The sequence below is a fragment of the Capra hircus genome (assembly GCF_001704415.2).
Source record: "Capra hircus breed San Clemente chromosome X unlocalized genomic scaffold, ASM170441v1, whole genome shotgun sequence".
NCBI lineage: Eukaryota > Metazoa > Chordata > Mammalia > Artiodactyla > Bovidae > Capra > Capra hircus.
Window position 1 is genome coordinate 20,275,255 of NW_017189516.1, and position 17,937 is coordinate 20,293,191.

At 43.4% G+C, this 17,937-nt stretch overlaps 1 pseudogene; it reads right to left on the bottom strand.

Moving 5' to 3' along the window:
* Positions 1 to 1,516: 1,516 nt before the first annotated feature.
* On the bottom strand, positions 1,517 to 6,072 carry LOC102171422 (annotated as a pseudogene).
* Between the last annotated feature and the right edge of the window lie 11,865 nt (positions 6,073 to 17,937).

Below are 17,937 nucleotides of genomic sequence, written 5' to 3' on the forward strand. Positions count from 1 at the left end.
TGCTGGGCATACACACCAAAGAAACCAGAACTGAAAGAGGCACATGTACCCCACTGTACACTGCAGCACTGTATACAATAGCTAGGGCATGGAAGCAACCTAGATGTCCATTGGCAGATGAATGGATAAGGAAGTTGTGGTACATATGCACGATGGAATGTTACTCAGCTATTAAAAGGAATGCATTTGAATCAGTTCTGATGAGGTGGATGAAACTGGAGCCTATTATACAGAGTGAAGTAAGTCAGAAAGAGAAACACCAATACAGTATATTAACATATATATGGAATTTAGAAAGAAGGTAATGACGACCCTATATGCAAGACAGCAAAAGAGACACAGATGTAAAGGATGGACTTCTGGACTATATGGGAGAAGGCGAGAGTGGGACGGTTTGAGAGAATAGCATTGAAACATGTATATTCCCATATGTGAAATAGATGACCAATGAAAGTTCGATGCATGAAGCAGGGCACTCAAAGCTAGTTCTCTCGGACAACCCAGAGGGATGGGATGGGGAAGGAGGTGGCAAGGAGGTTCAGGATGGGAGCCACATGAACACCAGTGGCTGATTCATGTTGATGTATGGCAAAAACCACCACAATATTGTAAAGTAATCAGCCTCCAATTAAAATATATCAATTTTTTATATTGAAAAAAAATAGTGTATGGCAGCAAAACCTCCTGCACCACAAACGTAAGCTGCCTGTGCCTGAGTGTGTGCAGTCGCATCTAACTCTTTGGACCCCATGGACTGTAGCCCACCAGGACCCTCTGTCCATGGGATTCACCAGGCAAGAATGCTGGAGTGAGTTGCCATACCCTTCTCCATGGGATCTTCCCGACACAGGGAACAAACCCGCATCTCCTGTGTCTCTTGCATTGCAGGTGGATTCTTTATCACTGAGCCACCTGGTAAGTACCAACTCCACTTTGCCAGGTAAATAAACATAACACCAAAGCACAAAGGCTATGAAAGGGGGGGCTGGTGGCCCAGGGGCAGAGAGTCTGACGCACAGCAGGGCAGAAGGAGCAGGTGTGAATGTGCTGGAAGGGTGAATTCTCCCACTTTGACCCCTCAGGGCCCCCAGTCCTAACACTGCCCTGGGTGGGTGTACATATCCTGTCTGATACATAAGAGGTAGAGGCTGTATCCAAGTCTCAGCTCCTTCTTGTGTTTCTAGTAGGAGAGGGAGGTGATGCCTTCCCTCTGCCAGGGGTCAGAAGGCAAGATTCTCTGAAACTGGAGCAAACGGGATGTGTGGGAGGTTGAGCATCTTCTCCTTGTGGAGTATGGGCGTGCGGACTCCTAGAGAAAGCCAGTTCTCTGAGCACGTGGTCTTGAAGTTTCTACTACCGACAACTCATTGATTCTTGCCCCTCTCCATGATGAGGGGAGGGGACCTTGGAGGCCCCGTGAGCTCTTCCCCAGTTTCCAGCCACCAAAAGAGGTCCTCAGAGAGGGCGGGGACAGGTGCGGGTCCCGCCCGTCCTGGGTTCTCCTCTCTGACCACTTTCAGTACAGCCGGAGGAAAGCCTCCAGCTCTTAGGGAATGAAGCCCTTGTAGGGGATCTTGTTGTTGTCCAGGGTGAAGGCCACAAGGCACTGTGGGGTCACGTAGTTGAAGGGCTGAATGGTGATCTTGGCCAGCATTTCTCATGAAGCACCTTGCAGGCCGTATTCTTGAAGGCACTGGTGGCGTCCACTGGGTCCCTGCCTCTGTCAGGGCATTCACGATCTCCAGGCAGTTGTTCTGCTTCGCGATGTGCACTGGGGTGTTGTTGTCAAAGTCCCAGCTGTCTGGATCGACCCGGAAGTCGAGACCACCTTGACCACTTGGGGTAAGGGAATCTGCCCCCGAGAAGTGGCCCACGTTCGTGGTCCAAATCCACTGCCACGTGCAGGAGTGGAGCCATTCTTGCTGAGAGGGGTGCAAACCCTCACCCTCTGGGGTTTCATGTCCTCCTGATCAGGATGGCACTCCACTTTCTCCAGCAGATAGAGCAGGTGGAGGATGATGTCCAGGGCCTTGGTGAACTGGACTGAGTCCCTGGGCTCCTTGGGCTTGCTCCACTTCCCAGTCCCCTTTGCACAGCACCCACATGAGAGCTGCAAAGCCAGTTGGCACGCCCAGGCTGCCCCTTGGCCAAGGGTTTCTGGAGCACTTAGGAGAAGAGTTCATCAGAGGATAGGAAGCTGCTGGCAATCAGAGGCTCCAGGTTGTTCTGCTGCATGTCTAGGATGTATTTCCATGAGGGGATGCAGAGCTAAAAGCTGTTCCAGTCGGCCTACACAGCATCCTGGTAACGCACAGAGTAGGAAATGTCCGGGTGGGGGGACCCAGGACCACTCTCAGGTCAGCAGTGCCTGCTTGCGCATCTCATCACACTGCATTTTGAGCGCCTCCAATTCCTTGGTGGTGTTCACCTCCCTGGAACAGTCAGACCGAGGACCAGCTGGGACTCAGGTTTTGGCAGATACGTGTCCCCTGGTGACACAGCTCCATGGCCCCTAGCAAGAGTTTCAGGACCCTGAGCAGATTCCGTTTCTTAGCCATGTAGGTGGCTCCCAGCAACTCCAAGGCTGTCAGACGGCTTCTCAGCTGGTGCTCAGGGGTTCCCCTGAGGAGGAGCTTCAGCAGCATGAGCCCTGGGGCTGCGCACATGCCTGGCTGGTAGACGGACCTTCCCATGCTGCCTTGGCTGCGTCTCTTCTCCAGCAGGCTGCTCTCGGGTGAGGTCCCCCGTCATGCTCCTGTGGTCCGTCATGTGGGCCACCAGCAGTGGGGTCATGACATAGCCATTCCGTTCCCTGTGGGTCTGGCACCTGAACAGCACCTGCTGGACACCCAGGCCGCTGGCCTCAGTGAGGTCACGCAGGGCCTTGTTGCCCTTGACATTGCTCAGGTTCAGGTGGGAACCCTGATCTAACCAGTAGATGGCGATCTGGCGATGGCCTGTGTAAGGGTAGATCAGGAGGCATGTGCGTGCCTGCGCTGGTTGGCCTCCCCCAGGTAGCCTGGTGCTCACCCTCCGAGTATCGCTCCACATCCAGTTGCCCATCAAAGCAGGCAGTACGCAAGGGCCTCGAGAGGGTGCATGTGGTATGGCTCTCCAAGTCCTCGCAGCACAGCAGGCTCTGCACCAGGTCCAGGTGGTCAGCGGCTGAGGCGGCCCACAGCGGCTGTGCACCCTTGATGGTCTCGTCACTGAAGTATACTGAGCCACCTGCCTCCAAGCTGGCACCGCCACCGGGTACTTGACCACATCTAGGTGGCTGTAATGGGAAGTGATGCAAGCGGCTTCCCCACCCTCAGCTCCCCACCCCCATCCCCTTTTACCATTTTGCTCTTTTCAAATACTACCTCGATGGCTCTCACTCTCCAAATTCTAGATTTTCTTTTTGAGTAAGCATGCATGATACAGGACCTAAAAGTCCATCAGAGTCATCATCAGCTTTAATGGTGGGAAAGATGGGAAGCCAGATCTTACTTGCAAATCTTTTCTCTTAAATGACCGATACAGCTCAATATGACATTTGGAAGGGAATCCATCTGAAAGGAAAATGCAGTCTTACATTGGCCTGAGGATGCTTCCATTAATTTGGATGGATTAACATATATGGTGGTTCTTAGAAGAACCTCTTCTTGGTAGCTCAGACAGTAAAGAATCTGCTTACAACGCAGGAGACCCAGGTTTGATCCCTGGGTCAGGAGATCCCCTGGAGAAGGGAATGGCAACCCACTCCAGTATTCTTGCCTGGAGAATCCCACGGACAGAGGAGACTGGCTGGCAACTGTCCATATTGTTGCAAAGAGTTGGACATGACTGAGTGACTACAATTGCGCCTTCATCCCCAGCAAAGGAATTACTAATGTTTACAGGATGCATATCATCCTAACAAGAAGGTAAAAAATCATTTGGGAAGATGGAGCAAAATGGAAGAGGAAATGGGAGATTTAAAATCTCTTTCTCTTTCTCCAAACCCTCCTCCTCCTTTCTCTGCTGTCTCCTCTCCTTTTGCTCCCTTTCCATGGCAGCTCTTCATCTTCACGCCTCAATCTGACTCCTAGTAAGGGCGAAGCTATGATCTTCAAGATGGGTGGTTAATCAGTAGATTTCCCTGCAAAGAAGGACAAGGAGACAGTAATGAATTATCTCCCTGTGTGAGGTGTGTGTTTGTCATGCCCTTGCTCTGATTCCATTTCATGCTTAGCCTAGATTGTGACCTCCAAGAATATTTTCTTATCCACAAACTATACAGCTGGGAAAGCAGAGATGATAAAGCAATAGTATTAAGGAATAACTGGGAAAGGAAACCCAGGAGTCATCTAATTCTACATTTTTCCTGAAGACAGCTAGCCTTCCCTAACCACTTTGCCAAGAAAGCAGATGTCATCAAGTAGCTACCCAGGCTTGAAACAGTACACCTCTACATGCTGTTCAACTCCCCTACATTATTCACTGAGGGCTTCTTTTCCTGAGCCCAGGGAAGACCACAGAAGCTTGCGCAAGTACCTGGCAGTGTGTTTTCAGTTTACAGCCCTTCATATGGGGATGTGCAATTGTAGTTGCAGAGAATTCTGCAAGCAGCAGCTTTGGTTGTTTGATGGAGCAGGCATGTCAGGACCGGAATGTGACCTACCACATCAGGGGCAATGTGGCCAAAATAATGTGTCTACGTATGCAAAATCCACTACAATATTGTAAAGTAATTATCTTCCAATTAAAATAAATTAATTACTTTAAAAAAAAGAAAGAAAAAAGACTCTGACTCTATGCCACCTCCCACATAATGGAAGAACTAAATGCTCGAGGGACCCACTGAGAGGGCCTGCAAATGGCCATAGCTGAAGTGCTTCTAAGAAAAGTGAGCTGGGAGAAATCACAGCAGTGCATCCAGAAGACTAGTGATTTCCCAGTTGATTTCCATTGGCAGTTTGTTGAGGCTTCCCAAAATTTACCATCATGGATCCAGGGGTAGTTCAAAATCACCCACTGGTCTTATTTACTTTGTGTCAACCTTGGAGAAGGAAATGGCAACCCATTCCAGTGTTCTTGCCTGGAGAATCCCAGGGACGGGGGAGCCTCATGGGCTGCCATCTGTGGGGTCACACAGAGTCGGACACGACTGAAGCGACTTAGCAGCAGCAGCAGGACCGAATACTACATAAAACCTAGCAGGAGCTGCTCAATTCGGGGACAATGTAGAGAAAGAGGAAGGAGAAAAGAAGCAGTTAAATATCACTGTGTTAGCCACTTGGTTACAACTATTTTCTGAGGGAAGAAGCCCTACTCCGGACAACATGTGAAGGGAGCCAAGGTAGATGGGAAAACTGTATGTCATTATTACATTACGCCAAGACACTGGAAGAGGGACTGGAGAAAGAGGTTCCTGAGAATGCAGACCCTGCAGGAACAAGGGAATCAGGAAAGCCTAGGACGAAACCCTCGGCTAGGGAGTAATAGGCAAAAGGCTCAAAGTCAACTGATTGAGGGAATCTTGGACATAGAACCTGGTGAACCACAAGCTTCAATAAGTTGCCCTCAGGCTAATTATGCTTGCCTTTTCTGGTAAATATTGGTGCTGGAGAGGGCTCTTGAGAGTCCCTTGGACTGCAAGGAGATCAAACCAGTGAATTCTAAAGGAAATCATCCCTGAATATTCATTGGAAGACTGATGATGAAGCTGAAGCTTCAAAGGCATGATGTGGACAGGAGCAGGAGCAGGGTGGGCAAGATCAAGGGCAGCATGTGGGTGGGCTCAGAGGCAAAGGTGAGTGAATTAGGGGCAGGGTTTGGTGAGGGGGACACCAGGAAGCTCACTTGGCTGGGGTTGGTGACAAGGTGTGGGCAGGGTTCAGGGTGGGACCACCCTCCTAATAATAAGAGGTAGTGCAAGCAACTCCAGGTGTTATGCCCTGAGCACTCAAGGGACCCCAAGGCAAGACTTGTCCTTTTCTCCCTCATGAACTTCCATTCCTCACCTTCTCCCTATCACACCTTCTTCCTCTGGTTCTCCATGCTTGAAATATCTCCTATTCCTTCTTCCTTCTGCCTGAATGCCTTCATACCTTCTGGCTAACCTCTGCGGGTCCCTTCCTTTCTTCCTGACCTCCCCTACATTCCCCTCTTCTTACTGCTCAATCATCTTCTAGTCTCACTTTTCTGTCTGCCTGGCTGCTGTTTCTTTATTGATAACCTCCTTGCCTGACCACACCCCCCAATATGTCTCTCTTTCTGCCTGTCTAGCCTACATTCCTCTGCTCCTCACTGTATAACCATTCCCTGTTCCTCCTGTCTCCTTGCTTGCCCATCTACTTTCTTTTCCCAGCCCCTGCCTGACATTCCACCCCCAATCATCCCCAAAAGGCCATCCTCAATTCCTCTGTTTTGACTTTCTGACTTCCCTTCATTCTTATTCTCCCTACCTCACACCCCCAGTCACCTTCTCCCTGCTTCTCACCTCCAAAATCCCTTCTTCTTCCTTGTTTGATCAGCCCCCATCCATCTCAATGTCCTGGCCTCATTCCTCACCTCCTCCATATTTTATCAACCTCCATTCATCTAATTCTCCCTGTCAGACCTCCCTTCCATCCTTCCCCTCCTTCCTGTTTGATCTCTTTCTAGTCTTCCATCCTTCCCGCTGATCACCTCCTTTTCTATACCCCTGCCTAACTTCTTCCTCCATTCTCCATGCTTGATCATACTCCTTTCCTTCCTTCTTCTTAACTTGTTGTTGTTCACCCTCTCAGTCATGTCTGACTCTTTGAGACCCCATGGACTGCAGCACACCAGGCTTCCCTATCCTTCATCATCTCCTGGAGCTTGTTCAAACTCATGTTCATCGAGGTGGTGACACCATCCAAACATCTCATCCTCTGTTGTCCCCTTCTCCTCCTGCCTTCAATCTTTCCCAGCATCAGGGTCTTTTCTAATGAGTCAGTGCTTCGAATCAGGGAGCCAAAGTTTTGGAGCTTCAGCTTTAGCATCAGTCCTTCCAATAAATATTGAGGGTTGATTTCCTTTAGGATTGACTGGTTTGATTTCCTTGAAGTTCAAGGCATTCTCAAGAGTCTTCAACACCACAGTTCAAAAGCATCAATTCTCTGGCGTTCAGCCCTCTGTATGGTCAAACTCCCATATCCATACATGACTACTAGAAAAACCATTAGCTTTGACTGTGTGGACCTTCATTGGCAAAGTAATGTCTCTGCTTTTTAATATGCTTTCTAGGTTGGTCATAGCTTTCCTGCCAAGGAGAAGGTATTTTAATTTCATGGCTGTGGTCAGCATTTGTAGTGATTTCAGAGCCGAAGTGATGGGACTGGAGGCCATGATCTTTGTTTTTTGAATCTTGAGTTTTAAGCCAGGTTTTTCACTCTCCCCTTTCACTTTCATCAAGAGTCTGTCTAGTTCCTCTTCACTTTCTGCCGTAACTGTGGTGTCATATGCATATCTAAGGTTGTTGCTATTTCTCCCTGCAGTCTTGATTCCAGTTTGTGCTTCACCTAGCTAGGCATTTCGCATGATGTACTCTGCATAGAAGTTAAATAAGCAGACTGACAATATACAGCCTTAACGTACATCTTTCCCAATTTGGAACCAGTCCATTGTTCCATGTTTGGTTATAACTGTTGCTTCTTGACCTGCATACAGATTTCTCAGGAGACAGGTGATATTCCCATCTGGTATTCCCATCTGTTTAAGAATTTTCCACAGTTTGTTGTGATCCACATAGTCAAAGGTTTTAGCACAGTCAATGAAGCAGTAGTAGATGTTTTTCTGGAATCCTCTTGCTTTTTCTATGATCTAGCAGATGTTGGCAATTTGATCTTGGGTTCCTCTGCCTTTTCTAAATCCAGTTTGAACCACTGGAAGTTCTCGGTTGGCATACTGTTGAAGCCTATCTTTAAGAATTTTGAGCATTACTTTGCTAGTGTGAGAACATTCTTTGGCATTGCCTTTCTTTGGGATTGGAATGAAAACTGACCTTTTCCAGTCCTGTGGCCACTGTGGAGTTTTCCAAATTTGTTGGCATATTGAGTGCAGCAGTTGAACAGCATCATCTTTTAAGACTTGAAATAGCTGAGCTGCAATTCCATCACCTCCACTAGCTTTGTTCATAGTTATGCTTCCTAAGGCCCACTTGACTTTGAACTCCACAATGTCTGAATCTAGGTGAGTGATCACACCATTGTATCATTAAGATATTTTTGTGTAGTTCTGTGTATTCTTGCCAACTCTTCTTAATATCTTCTGCTTCTGTTAGGTCTGTACTGTTTCTGTCCTTTATTTTATCCATCTTTGCATGAAATGTTTCTTTGGTATCTCTAATTTTCTTGAAGTGATCTCTAGTCTTTCCCATTCTGTTGTTTTCCTATATTTCTTTGCACTGATCTCTTAGGAATGCTTTCTTATCTTTCCTTGCTATCATTTTGAGCTCTGCATTCAGACGGATATATCTTTCCTTTTCTACTTTGCCTTTAGCTTCTTCTTTTTTCAGCTATTTGTAAGGCCCCCTCAGACAACTATTTTGCCTTTTTGCATTTCTTTTCTTCGGGATCACTTTTATCACTGCATCCTGTACAATGTTAAGAACCTCCATCCATAGTTCTTTAGGCATTCTGTCTATCAGATCTAATCCCTTGAATCTATTTTGTCACTCCCACTGTATAATCATAGGGATTTAATTTAGGTCATATCTGAATGGCCTAGTGGTTTTTCCTACTTTCTTTAGTTTAAGTCTGAATTTTGCAATAAGGAGTTCATGGTCTGAGCCACAGTCAGCTCCCACTCGTGTTTTTACTGACTGTATAGAGCTTTTCCATCTTCAGTTGCAAAGAATATAATCAATCTGATTTCAGTATTGACCATCTGGTGATGTCCATTCCATGTATAGAGTTGTCTCTTGCATTGTTGGAAGAGGGTGTTTGCTATGACCAGTGCATTCTCTTGGCAAAAACTTGCCTGTTACTCCAGGTATCTCTTGACTTTCTACTTTTGCCTTCTAGTCCCCTATGATGAAAAGGACATCTTTCTTTGGTGTTAGTTCTAGAAGGTCTTGTAGGTCATCGTAGAGCCATTCAAATTCCGCTTCTTCAGCATTAGTGGTTAGGGCACAGACTTGGATTACTGTGATATTAAATGGTTTGCCTTGGAAACGAACAGAGATCATTCTGTCATTTTTGAGATTGCACCCAAATACTGCATATCTGAAAATTTTGTTGGCTATGAGGGCTACTCCATTTCTTCTAACGGATTTTTATGCACAGTAGTAGATATAATGGTCATCTGAATTAAATTTGCCCATTCTGGTCCATTGTAGTTCACTGATTCCTGAAATGTCAATGTTCACTCTTGCCATCTCTTGTTTGACCACTTTCAATTCACTTTGATTCATGGACCTAACATTCCAGGTTCCTATGAAATATTGTTCTTTACAGCATCAGACTTTACTTCCATCACCAGTCACATGAAAATTGGGTGTTGTTTTCACTTTGGCTCCAACTCTTCATTCATTCTGGAATTGTTTCTCCACTCTTCTCCAGTAGCATACTGGGCACCTACTGACCTGGGGAGTTTATCTTTCAGTGTCATAACTTTTTGACACTTTTTGAAAATCCTCTTACACTATTGGTGGGAATGCAAACTAGTACAGCCACTATGGAGAACACTGTGGAGATTCCTTAAAAAACTGGAAATAGAACTGCCATATGACCCAGCAATCCCACTTCTGGGCATACACACTGAGGAAACCATAATTGAAAGAGACACGTGTACCCCAATGTTCATTGCAGCACTGTTTATAATAGCCAGGACATGAAAGCAACCTAGATGTGCATGAGCAAAGAATGGACAAGAAAGCAGTGGTACATATACACAATGGAATATTACTCAGCCATTAAAAAGAATATATTTGAATCACTTCTAATGAGGTGGATGAAACTGGAGCCTATTGTACAGAGTGAAGTAAGCCAGAAAGAAAAACACCAATACAGTATACTAATGCATATATATGGAATTTAGAAAGATGGTAATGATAACCCTATATGAGAGACAGAAAAAGAGAAAGAGATGTATAGAACAGTCTTTTGGACTCTGGGTGAAGGCGAGGGTGGGATGATCTGAGAGGATAGCATTGAAACATGTATATTATCATATGTGAAACAGATCGCCAGTCCAGGTTCGATGCATGATACAGGTGCTCAGGACTGGTGCACTGGGATGACCCAGAGGGATGGGATGGGGAGGGAGGTGTGAAGGGGGTTCAGGATGGGGAACACATGGAAAACCCATGACTGATTCACATCAACGATCTGTTTCTTTGAACTCTTTTTCACACACTGTAAACAAAACCCACTGAAACGTCTCCACAAAACTATTAATGTCAGTACTTGACTTGGTTTCTCCATTTTTGCATGAGAAAATTTAAGAATAAAATATTATTTCTCTGTTCTTAAAGATTTTTCATAGATATAGGATGGAAAGTAATCATATACCAGGCAATCTAAAAGCATTATTTGTAAAGAAATATTTCTGGAAAGAAAGCAAAAAATGATTAATATTGGTTGTCCTCAGGGAAGAGAAGTGGGGAGAGGACTTGTGCACATCTTTTCATGTGCTTCTTTGCTATCTGTAGATAATCTTTGATAAAGCATCTGTGCATACACTTTGGCCATTAATTGGGTAGGTAGTTTTCTTATTTGTAGCATTTTTGAGAGGCTGTCATATATTCTGGATACAAGCCCATTATCATTAATGTACTTTGCAAACAGTTTCTCCTAGTCTGTAACTTGTCTTCTGGAAAAGCAGAAGTTCTTAATTTTATGAACCAGAATCTATCAATTTGTTCCTTTAATGGATGATGTTTTTTGGTGTCGTACCTAACAACTCTTTGCCTAACTCAAGGTCACAAATAATTTCCCTTATGTTTTCTTGTAGAAGCTTTATAATTTTACCCTTAGGCCAATGATCCATTTTGAGCTAATATTCATATATCGTATGAGATATAGATCCAAGTTCATGTAATTTTTTTGTACATGCATTTCCAATTTTTGAAAAGAATGTACCTTTTGGACAGAAGAGTACAAAATGGACAGAAAATACATCACAGTACTTTTGCATCTTTGTCAAAAGTTAACATATATATATGGGGCTATTTATCCACCCTCTACCTATGTGTCTTGATCCCAATATCACACGGTCTTGCGACCCCACGGACTGTAGCCTGCCAGGCTCCTCTGTCCATGGGACTCTCCAGGCAAGAATACTGGAGTGAGTTGCCAGTATTTCCTTCTCCAGGGGATCTTCCTGACCCAGGAATTGAACCCAGGTCTCCAGCATGGCAGGAAGGTTCTTACCGACTGAGCTACAAGAGAAAACCCTGTCTTTATTACTGCACCTTTATAATAAGTCTTCATGAGAGTTATACATCATGAGAAACACTGGGCTGGAGGAAGCACCAGCTATAATCAAGATTGCTGGGAGAAATATCAGTAACCTCAGATATGCAGATGACATCACCCTTAAGGCAAAAAGTGAAGAAGAACTAAAGAGCCTCTTGATGAAAGTGAAAGAGGAGAGTGGAAAAAGTTGGCTGAAAGCTCAACATTCAGAAAATGAAGATCATGGTACCCAGTCCCATCACTTCATGGCAAATAGATGGGGAAGCAGTGGAAACAGTGAGAGACTATTTTGGGGGGCTCCAAAATCACTGCAGATGGTGACTACAGCCATGAAATTAAAAGACACTTACTCTTTGGAAGAAAAGTTATGACCAACCTAGACAGCATATTAAAAAGCAGAGACATTACTTTGCCAACAAAAGCCCATCTAGTTAAGGCTATTGTTTTTCCAGTAGTCATGGATGGATGTGATAGTTGGACTATAAAGAAAGCTGAGCACCAAAGAATTGATGCTTTTGAACTGTGTTGTTGGAGAAGACTCTTGAGAGTCCCTTGGACTGCATGGAGATCCAACCAGTCCATCATAAAGGAAATTAATCCTGAATATTCATTGGAAGGACTGATGTTAAAGTGGAAACTCCAATACTTTGACCACCTGATGCAAAGAGCTGACCCATTTGAAAAGACCCTGATGCTGGGAAAGACTGAAGGCAGGAGGAGAAGGGGACGACAGAAGATGAGATGGTTGGATGGCATCACCGACTCAATGGACGTGACTTTGAGTGTACTCCAGGAGTTGGTGATGGACAGGGAGGCCTGGCATGCTGCAGTCCATGGGATCACAAAGAGTCAGGCACGACTGAGAGACTGAACTGAACTGAATAATAAGTCTTAAAGTCAGGGAGTGTAAGTCAGGCAAAACTCTGTCTTTTTATTCAAAACTGTTTAGGCTATTTTGGTCCTTTGAATTTCCATTTAAATTTTAAAGTCATCTTGGTCAATTTCGACAAGAAAGGCTTGGTGGCGCTATGATTGGCAATGTGCTAAATGCCTAGATCAGTTGGGGATGAACTGACATCTTAACAATACTGTGTTTGCTGATCCATGAACTCAGTATACATCTCTCCATTTATTTACATCTTTAAGAGTCTTTGGATTCCCTAAGTTCTCTCAGCAAGTTTTCTGTTTTCAGTATATAAATCTTACATGTCACTTGTCAGGTTTTTCCATAAGTATTTGATATTTTTAATGCAATTATAAATGGTATTATAATAAGTATATAGAAATGCAATCAATTTTTGATAAATTGACTGTGAGTCTTGAAACCTTACTAAGCTTATTTATTAATCTGAGTAGCTTTTAAATAAATAAGGATTTTCAGTGGAGACAATCATGTTTTACTTCACCCTTTCTAATCTGCATGCATTTTCTTTCTTTTTTGTTCTTGCTGCACTGGCTAGAATCTCTAATACAATGTTGAATACACGTGCCAAGAGGACATCCTGGACTTGTTCTTGATCCTAAGGGGAAAACATTCCGTTTTTCACCCTTAAATATGATGTTAGCTATAGGTTTTTCATAGATGCCCTTTACCAAGTTGGGGACATCCCCTTCTATTCCTAGTATACTGAGTTTTGTTTGGTTTTATGTTTTTTTTAATTAGTGTACTGACTTTCTCTAGTTGCAGCGAGTGGGGACTACTCTTAGCTGCGGTGCATGGGCTTCGCATTGCGATGGCTTCTTGTTGCTGAGCACAGGCTCCAGGTGAGCAGGCCTTAGTGGTTGAGGCACACCGGCTCTAGAGCATGGGCTCAGGAGTTGTGGCACATGGTCTTAGCTGCTCTGGGGCATGTGGAATCCTCCCAGACTAGAAACTGAACCCATTTCCCCTACATTGACAGGCAGATTCCTATCTACTGTACCACCAGGGAAGTCCCCGACAACACTTAATACATTGTGTTTTCATTTTCATCTAGTTCAAAATACTTTTAAAATTTCCCTTTTGATTTATTCTTTAATGCATGGGTTAGCTAGATGTGTGTTATTCAGTTTTCAGTTACTTAGGGATTTTGCAATTACCTTTCTATTGGTTTCTAACTCAGTTCTACTGTGGCTAGAGAATGTAGTTTGTATAACTTGAATGTCTTAATACTTATTGAGATGTATATATATTTTTAACTTTATTTTACTTTGCAATACTATATTGGTTTTGAGATACATCAACATGAATCCGCCACGGGTGTACATGAGTTCCCAATCCTGAACCTCCCTCCCCATACCATCTCTCTGGGTCATCCCAGTGCACCAGCCCCAAGCATCTTGTATCCTGCATCGAACCTAGACTGATTGAGATGTATTTTATGGGCAAGATTATAGTCTGTTTTGTAAAAGTTCTGTGTGCACTTAAAAGGAAAGGAATGTGTATTCTACTGTTATTTAGTGGAGTGTTCTATAAAAGCCAATTAGGCCAACTTGCTTAATAGTGTTGATCAGGTCTTATCTATCTTTATTGATTTTCTGTCCACTTTTCTATCAATTACTTCGAGTATTGTTGAAATCTCCAATTATAAATGTTGACTTCTCTCATTCTTGCAGTTTTAAACAGTTGATTATCTTTTATTTTTGTTAATTTTTATTTTTACTTTATTTTACTTTACAATACTGTATTGGTTTTGCCATACATTGACATAAGAGATCCAAATAATAAGAAAAACATTTATTGCTTCCTGAATTCTGCTGCATGTATTTTGAAGCTCTATTATCCCATGCATAAGCACTAAGGATTAGTTTGGATTCTTCAGATTAGTGTTGGCATGGTACACTATGCTTTTTTTTTTTTTGTAGAAATTGACTAAGATGATTCTAAAATTTGTATGGAAATTCAAAGTTTTTTTTAAAAAATCCTTTTTATTTTGTATTGAGGTATACCTGATTAACCATCCTGTGACAGTTTCAAGTGAACGGCGGAGGGACTCAGCCATTCATATACATGTATCCATTCTCCCCCAAACTCCCCTCCCATCCAAGCTGCCACGTAATGAGCAGAGTTCCAGCTCTACAGTAGGCCCTTACTGAGTATTTATTTGAAATAGAACAGTGTGTACCTGTCCATACCAAACTCCCTAAATATCCCTTTCCCCTGGCAAAGCCTGGTACATGTTTTGCCATCCTTCTACTTTTAACCTAATCTTCTCTTTATATTTAAAGTGGATTTCTTGCTTTTTTTACCCACTTGAAAATCTATTTTCCACTTACATATAATAAGATTACAGATGCGGTTGTGTTTAAATCTACCATATGGCTATTGGTTTTCTATTTGTTCTATCAATTCCTTGGTCCTTTCCCCCTTTATTTCTGTCTTTTTTTGAATTAATTATTTTTTATGCTTCCATTTTGTATTCTTTGTTATGTTTAAGAGCTTTAATACTTCCTTGTTTTATTTTAGTGGTTGTTTTAGGGTTTATAGTGTTGATATCATTCGCTTATTCCAATTTAACATCGTGACATTATGCCATCTTATGTATAATTCAAGAACCTTACAACAACATACTTCCATGTCCCTCCCACGTTTTGTGTTATTGTTGTCATATATTTAAATTTGAATATATTATAAGTGGCATGATTCATTGATATTCTAATTTTAAACCGCTGATGATCTTTTAAAGAGATCCAAACAATGAGAACAATATTTATATTTACCCATGTAGTTACCATTTCTGATGCTCTTCATTCCTTTGTGTAGATGTAGATTTCCATCTGGTATCATTTGCCTTCTGTCTTAAGGAACTCTTTTGGTAGTGCAGGTCAGCACAGAAAACAGCAAAATTCTGTAAAGCAGTTATCTTCCAATACAAAAATAAATTTTACCAAAGAGTATCAGATGATGTAGAGAAGTCGTTCGTGAAAAGAAGAGTCGGTGAGGCAAACTTCATTTGTGTCTCATTTTAGGAAATTGCCACAGCCACCTCAACCTTCCGCAAAAACCATCCTGATCAACCAGTAGCCATCATCATCAAGGCAAGACCCTCCATCAGCAAAATGATTACGACTCACCTAAGACTCAGATGATGGTTAGCCTCATTTAGGCATAAGTGCTGTGCTGTGCTCAGAAGTGTTTGACTCTTTGCAACACTATGAACTGTAACCTGCCAGGCTCCTCCGTACATGCGATGTTCCAGGCAAGAACACTGGAGAGGGTTACCATTTCCTCCTCCAGAGGATCTTCCTGACCCAGGGATCGACACGCCGTCTCTTGGGTCTCCTCTGCTGGCAGGTAGATTCTTTACCATTCAGCCACCTGTGAAGCCCTTAAAGAATAAAGTTTTTTTAATTAATTAATTTACATTGTTTTTAAGATACAGTGCTGTTGAACACTTAGTAGACTACAATACGATATAAAGGTTACTTTTACATGCATTGGGAAGCCAAAAATTTGTGTCTCACTGTATTGCAATATTCACTTTGCTGCGGTGGTCTGCCATGCCCACAATATCCCTGAGGTATGCCTGTACTAGTTGTTTGCAATAGGAGGCTTGAGAGTGTGTACAATAAGTTACACTTGAGACTGACCACAGTTTGGTGAGGAAGTCCCCCACCTGGAAGAGTTAAGACCAACTGTGACACTGTCGAGGCAGCTGTCTTTACACCTACTTCAGGGTACTTTGCATGCAATAACTTCTTCAGTTCCTCCTCACTGACTGGCAGTAAAGTGGAGGGACCCGTTTATTGACCATACAGTTTGATCAACATTTCCACTACTGACTCCAGAGACTTCTCTCAGATCTCCTGAATTTGCCTCTGTCCGTTTTCCATCATTCCTGTAGCAAACTGCCATACAACTCGTTGGCTTAAAACCACAGAAAATGTTAGTCTTGTAGTTCTGAAGACCTAAAATGCTCCCATTGGGCCTAAAGTCAAGATGTTGGCAGGTATGGGTTCGTTTATTTATTTTTTTTTTATTTTATTAATTTTGTCTGTGCTGGGTGTTCGTTGGTGTGTAGGCTTTTCTCTAGTTTTTAGCGAGCAGGGGCATCTCTTCGTTGTTGTGTGCGGACTTACTGTGGAGGCTTCTTCTGTTGCCAAAACAGGCTAGGTGTGTGGGCTTTCCGTAGTTGAGGCATAGGGTCTGATATTTTCTCCTCTGTGAAAGCTAACAAGTTGGCTGCCCGTGGTGTTATGGCTGCTGTTGGAAAACATGAGACTCCTGGGTCAGAGACAAAAGACTTGAATACCCACAGCGTTAGTGGCAGTGAGAGTATCAACATTTCCACGAGTTCCCTAAGCCTCAGTCCCCGCAGGGTGTTGCAGAAGGCCAGATAAATCCTGCGTGTGCAGTAGGCTGTTGCATTATAGGGAGAAGCACTCACTAGCTTTACGGGCCGGCCTCGACGAAATCTTTCATAAAGGGCTGAATAAGCCTGCTCGATTTTGCCCTTGAGGAAAAATGTTCTTGCAGAATACATTTCCCAGTATACTTTCCTGCCGTTTGCTACTGGAGAGGGAGACTCTATCTTTTGAGGAACTGCTTCACCATAAGAAAAATTTCACAAAGATAGTTTGGGAAAAGAGCAATCTTCGTCTGCCTTGAAAGACTACACACAGAAAATATGAGAATTATGTGGAGAACAGTCTCCCAGTAATCTCTCATGTCCTTTAATCTGGAACTGATGTAAGGGCTCTACCCCCTGCCATGTTTTTTGTTGAAGCGCAGCTTGGCCATTTGCACCTGAACTATGTCCACCTTGTGTGAGAAGTGATCCTAATTGTATTCTTGTGGTGGTTATTCATAGTTCGCGAAGACCTACGTTCATCATGAACTGATCAATTTTCAGACGGCTTGACAAACCAGTATTCGATTTTGGCACAACATAACTTAGCAAGTGGTATTGGAAGCTCTTTTCAATTCTCCCTCCAGATGGCACAATAATCTGGATTATCCATCTCTCGTTGTGTTTTTTGAGTGTTGTCACACACCCAATGCACACATTTTTAAATCTATGGATTATAAATTCTATTTCCTCCTTAATCCATTTTCGCTTCTCCCAGGGGGATCTTCCCACCCCCCAGGAATCTAAGCAGGTGTCACTGCACTTTGGCGAGGCGATCTCCTTATCATGCTTCATTCACCATCAGGGAAGCCCCACATACTTTGGATTTTAACCTGATTTCAGGACATCACAATTTGCAAACTATTTTTCGCATGTCAGTAAGCTGCCTTGTCGATTTTGTGCAGAGGTTCGTGCAATTGCTGTGCAACAAACTTTTTTAAGTTTTGGTATATTCGCCACTCGTTTATTTTTGGCTTTTTGTTGCCTTTGATACTTGGTGGTCAATCGCAAGAGGTTTATCTCCACGCATGTTACGTCTAGGAAGAGGTTCACTATCTTTGAATTTCCTCAGAAGTTGTGTGTTTGGGGTCTATACGGTCAGGTCTTTAATCATTTTCCGTTAAACTTTGACTGTGTGGCGTAAGAGAGTGCTTCCAGTTTTTCATCCTAATTGCATGTGGCTGTTCCATTTTTTGCCAAAC